Source organism: Callorhinchus milii, unplaced genomic scaffold, assembly GCF_018977255.1.
Source record: "Callorhinchus milii isolate IMCB2004 unplaced genomic scaffold, IMCB_Cmil_1.0 Scaffold3, whole genome shotgun sequence".
NCBI lineage: Eukaryota > Metazoa > Chordata > Chondrichthyes > Chimaeriformes > Callorhinchidae > Callorhinchus > Callorhinchus milii.
The window spans coordinates 16,428,103-16,434,734 of NW_024704744.1; positions in this window are offsets into that span (position 1 = coordinate 16,428,103).

Consider the following 6,632-nt stretch of genomic DNA (forward strand, 5'->3'; position numbering starts at 1 on the left):
TTGTTCACCGCAAACCTGAGCTGATGAAGAGAACAGCAACTCCATAAAACCGGGATAAATGACAATGTTTTAATGATTTAACCCTACAGCGGAACCCATGAAACGTCAACCTATCTTCTTTCAGACACTGACCGGTCTCCTGTGTGCTCTCTTTATAAAGCACTTTATGTTTTCACTATTTGAAGCAATCAGTGCCCATTCTCTTTAGTAATGCAGTTCAAAACAGAATAAAACAAATATTGCACCACTACAACATACAAGTGTGAATCATGGTGTGAAATTCATTCTTTATCATAATTGACTCATAGCAACAGAACTCTAAGATCATTTATGAACAAACACCACCAGAATTAGATTACAATAATTATTATAATAATAATCCTTGCATTGCAGAGTAGCTTAAAAAATCAGTATCCTGCGAAGCTGCACTCAACTCACCAGCTTCTTGTCTAAAATAGCGGCAGTACTTTTTGCAAAGATTCTTTGAACAAAATTATTGTGTGCTAACCTCAGGGGGAGGTGGGATCTTTATTCCCAAACCTATCAATATTTAACTATAGGTTTGAATCACAATTTTTAGCCCATCATTATTTCAAGAACTATGTTTTAGGAATGCTGGAATTTCCCTCACCCCAGATTCCCTCAAAAACATGTCACTAACTCCAAAGAATGTTCACACTGAGCTGCCCGGCACATGACTTCTGCTGTAATACAAATAAAGTAAGAAGAGGTTAACAGTATAATTATGGCACACATAATAAAAGAGTGCCAGAAAGCAGACATCTTTCCAAACACACTTCCACCTAAACCTTACTTTTGGAAACTTTGAACATCTATTTCCCACTCTTCACTGAACAATGGTAAAACTTTGAAGGTGAGTGTACATTTTTAATACATTGTATAATAATTGCAATTGTTCTCAGTATATCTGCATTTGATATACAAAGTGTTTCAAAGCATTTCACAAGATTTTACTGTGAAATGTAGTGACTGTGTATTTTGTAGGGGAATGAAGCAGCCAATTTGCATACAATATTATTTCCCAAACAGCCTTGAAGTGTGAATGACCAATTTTTATCTGGGGGAATTGTTGGTTGGAACACCAGGAGAAACTCCCCTTTCTTTTCGAATATGCCATGGGATCTTTAATGTTTACCTGAACAGGCAAATGGGATCTCGGTATAATGTCTCATCTGATGGTCAGTACCTCCAAGAATGCAGCACATTCCTGTCTAGGATGCACTGGAGTGACATCCTAGACTGTAAGCTCAAAGTACTGATGTAGGGAACCCATTGCCATCTGACTCAGAGACAAGCGTACCAACTGAGGCAGAGTGTAATGAGATTCCATGGTAACAGTGTAGATAAAATGAAAAAAAAACCTGAATGCTGAAAATCTGATATAAAACTACTGGAAATACACAGTAGGAAGGAAGATCATCATCTGAAAGAAACCCATAGCAGAACTTTTTCCCAACTGGGTCAGTACTGTGTTGAAGCTGATTTCTCTTTGTGAAGGGCCTCATTTTGGAGCCACACCAGCATTTTTAACCTGACCTCATTTTAGCACCATTACATTGGCACAGAAACAAACATGAAAGCCTCACAGTGACCTCATTATGTTTGACCTCAGGCAACTTCAGAGCAGAGGCCTGCGAATATATTGAGAGTGTAGTGTTATGAGGAAGATTGAACGGACTTTCACAAAAACATGGAAATAAATTTCAAGCAAAGAAACTTCTATCTCTACAAGATGGAAGTAATACTGAGAGGCAGTTTCTATAAATATATCCATCTAGGGGATAAGGTCTTAGAGTTCTGTTGCTCTGAATGAAATGTTGCCCTTTAGAGGTTACTGTTATCCTTTATAGATTTGGTTATGTAATGAGTACATCACATGTTCACAAGGAGGTGTTTTCAAACAAAGAGTTAAATGCATTGCCTTACATGATATCAGAGACACCAGCGCGTATTATACACTTAATCCAACTGGCAGTATTTCTGGAGGCTTCAAACTCTTAAGTTTAATAAACTGTGCTCATCCTTGATGGATAATAATTGAGCGGAATCCACCCTCTTAACATCTCAAAATTCACTGCACCATATAAGAACATCCATTTCAACCGGTTTTGTGCCCTGACGAAAGTATAAGTGACAAAATACAATCTCGTAAGACAAATGTAGTACTTTCTTCTGTCATGGATAATTTAAAAACAAAGTGCATTTTACAATTGTCACATAATCCTGTATTGGGAAGGGTAATGTAATGTGATATGTGGGAATTATCACAAGGACAAAAGTGGGTTTGTTTTGTGTCCTGGCCTTAACAACACAATTGGGACTATTCTCTCTTCCCCTCCCCTTTCTCTCCCACTGAATTCCCCCTCCCTCCTCCTCACACACATCTGGAGAATGTGTTTTCCTACAGGCTGTTCAGAATTGATTTACCACCATCTTTGATAGCAATAAAGCAATCATCTGTTTTTTATTCCTAGTCACTAGAATTGATTGTAAACTTAAAACCTTCCCGATCCTGGAGTGGATCCGGAAGATATTGAATCAGGCCAAGCTGAACTTCCAGGTTTCATCCTTCTTCGGCAGATAGTGACCTGGATATATTTTAAAAGTGAACCTTTTTAAGTTAAAAATCAGTACTAGCGATGGGATTCCGAAAGCAAATCATTCCTGCATGGCTTGGATTGAGGGGAAATATTATTGTCCAGAATTTATGGGGGAGTCATCCATAGAATACAGTTTACATTTATATAGAGCTTTTCACTTTGGGAGGATGTCTCAATGTGCTTGACACTGCTGGCTGGGCAAGAGGATGTTCAAAGTTGTCATTAAGAACAGAATAATATGACTGCATTCTGTAACCTCAGGATAGTTCACATCTCATATTTCATTTTTCTCTCAAATATTACAAAGAATAAGACTATATGTGCGCTTCTCGGTTTTCCCTTATCCTGTGCCTTATGCATTGAGCAGCTTGTTCAGAGACCAACAGTTTTAACACAAATATTTCTTCCAAATAAAAGACAATTTTTTACCCTCTAAATGAGTTTAAAAATTGCTTCTTACCTTATATTTAGTGTTTATAGTCCACACAAGCAACCCTACCTTTCCTATTCCCCTCATCTATATTCCCTATTCTCTCCTCTCTCTTAAATGCATTGTTTCCCCTTAATATATTAATGCTTTTTGCTTCCAGCAGGTGAGTTCCTTGTGCTGAGAAGGTGACGACATCTTTGTGCCAGTGGAAGTCAGAAAAGATAGTTGCACATTGCAACCAGCTAGAGGTGCTGTAAAGCCATGGATATTCAATATATTTTGGCAAAATAGTGGGGAGGTGGAATCAAGAGTCACCACATAATTTATTAGTGGATATTTGCCTCAATGAAATCTCAGTCCTGATTAAGATTATATTGAAATAATAATCCCAATGCTCATCTCTCAGGTTTGCTTTTCACCTGGCTTCCGAATTGCAAAGTAAAATCATGTCTAAAAAAACATTGAGTGCAGAATGATGTCTGAACAATGAAGGCATATTGTACAAGACTTACCCTGGTCTCGCCATGTGCATTCCTTATCTGTGTACTGTATAATGAGGTTGAAAATGAAGCATTCACAAACTGGAGGTGGCTGCAGTAATTGTAACTTTCATCTTGGGTTTGAAATCGCATGATATGTTAGCACACACTAAAAATGTGAAACAAAATGACAGAACCATATTGACTCAACATTAAGTGTGCATTTTGAATAGGGCTTAGTGTAGTCCTTTCTTTCCCTAATAATTGGTCCTATAGATGCTTTAATCATTGCGTGGTAATGCATGACGGCTGTCTTTTAAATTCACAGCATAAAATGCAGATTTGCAGCAATTATGGCAAATATGAAGCTCACATCAAAATAACCACAGACAGGATGATTCTGGGCATGGGTATTACCGGTAAGGAAAGATAAAAGTGAATAAGACACTGAAGGCAATGACTTCAATGATTAAGCTTGGCTCTCTCATAAAGGATATCCTCCCCCATTCTGGAAATGATACCGAGACCACAAAATAAGCCTGATTGTTAACGATTTTTTTTCTGCATTGTTGAAAATCCTTGAACACACACCCTGAGTGCCCATGTTATGTTGGTAACAAGAATCTGCTTAGACTTGGGCAAAAAATAGATGCTCCAAATTCAGATTCCAGCCTCAAACAAACATACTTAATCTGTCATCTGAACTACACTGCACGTCCTTGGTTGTATATTTAACTTGTGTCTGATGCACGGTGCACAGGGAATATGCAAACGTTATAGTTCCCATCTTTATTGCATGCTTCATTCATATTGCAGAGAATCCCCAAGCCTGTATCAGTTGACCTCTCCTCTGACAGCAATCTATTTTGATACAGGAAATCCATTTTGTCTAGCATTACTTTTAATGAGTTCTGCAACCGTATGGCCTCTTCCTGTGACTCACACTGCGTTTCCCAGACCGGAGACTGTGGTTTTGTTTCAAATTTAATCCTAGTTGTTCTGCCCGTTGAACACTCTAGCATTTTTGGGGGGTTTGGGAGGGACTTTGGGGGGCTGCAGCCTTCACAGTAATTTTCATTTGTATGAAAAACATTTTTAAACACACGGTATATTTTATTTGCTCTATAAAAAAAACCTGACATATGAAATAGAATCAAGAGGGGAAAAATAAATTACGATTACATTTGACGCCAGTTAATGGGAGTGTGGTTGATGGGGGCAGCCCTTTATGGGGATATATTTGGCTCCGCTTAATTCCCGATCCATTTAAGTCAGCACTGAATGGTTTATTTTTCTTAATGCAGGTAATTTGATAAAAAGGGACAATGTCATTTCCTGAGCATCTGAATTAGCGGGCTTCAGATCTGCGCTAAAAACGTGCGACTTCAAGGAAGGTTGTGAGATGCTGTTCTTTCTTTAAAGGTTGACTACATGCAGATTTTCTCCCCACATCTACCGCCATTTCCCTTCTCTCCCCTTTATATTGGAGAAGGACAGCAAACTCGATTCTGCAACATCACATGTTGACCCAATCAATGGAGCTAATGCTGCTTTGGTACCTTTCTCTTGACATCTGAAAAAATGTAATTGTTGCTCTGAATCAGAAGGTTGTTGGTTCAAGCCCATTTTGGGACTTTGACCTCAGTCTAAACTGCCACTCCAGTGCAGTGATGGGGGGAGTGTTACATTGACAGAGGTGCCATCTTGCGGGTGAGACATTAAACTGAGGTTAGGTGTGTGTTAAAGATCCCATGGCACTATTCAAGAGAGCAGAGAGTTTCTCCTGGTGTTCTGGTGAACAATCCCGAAGATGAAATTGGTCATAATAATAATAATAATAATCCTTGCATTTGATATAGAGCTTTTCACGTCTTCTAGACGTCTCAAAGCTCTTCACAGAATATACTGTAAAGTGAATTGACTCTATATTTGTGGGCGAAACATGGCAACCAATTGCGCACAGCAGTGTCCCACAAATAGCCGCGGATTGAAGTGATCAATTTATTATTGTTTTTTTTCTTGAGGGATTATTATCAGGCGTGTGGAGTAAACAAACTTGTCCAAGGTTTCACCCTGCCGGGAATCGAACCCAGGTCTCTCGCTTGTGCGGTGAGTGCTCTAACCACTGAGCTACGGGACTCCACATTGGTGGGAGCTGGGAAGTTTCAGTTCCATTTTGCTATATTGAGCTGAAGATATCATTGGCCCTCGAATCAAGGGTGGAAACAGAGAGGGAAATTTGGGTGATCAGCTTACATGTGGAAATTTGTCCCATGTCTGCAGATGATTCTACTCAATAATTCAACATTTTTCCATATAATAATACTGTACTTATAACTGTGCAATCATTTTGTATACCATCTTATGCAAAATGTTGGCCTATCTCAAAGTGCTGCCCAGCATAACGTAATCATTATTGACGTGCTTAGGGCCTTATTTAAGAGGAAGGTAGATTAATATTTGATAATCAAGGGATATCAAGAGACATGGTGAAAGGACAGGGAAATGTTATTAAGTTTCAGATCAGCCATGAGGCACAATCAGGCTCGACAGGTTGAATGGTATACTCGTGTTTGAAACATAGAAACAGGTGTAGGCCATTTAGCTCCTGAAGCCTGTTCCACTATTCTATAAAATCATGGCTGATTTGTACGTCAACTCCAAAGTACCCGCCCTTGCTCATATACCTTGATACCCTGACCTAACAAATATCTATGCACATCCAGAGAGTTCCAGATTTCCACTATCCTTTGGGTGAAAAACTGCCTCCTAATTTCACTCCTAAATGGCCTAGCTCTAATTTTAAGATTATGCTGTCTTGTTCTGGATTCCCGTACCAGAGGAAACAGTTTCTCAGGTTTTTATGTGCTAAAATTCTGTGTAAATCTGAGCTATCGATGAGAGCCGTTGCTTCATAAGAAAGAAATGTGTTAAAGGAATTGCTTTTAAGTTTTAAATTATTTTAGTTCTTAATGTTAGCTCAAATTTGGTTGACCGTTGTTGGAATAAATAAGGATTACACTGCTATCTTTTACTTGTACCTCAAATGGATTTATAATCCTTGCATTTCCTTGCCCGCATTTACCTTAGTCTTGCCTTATC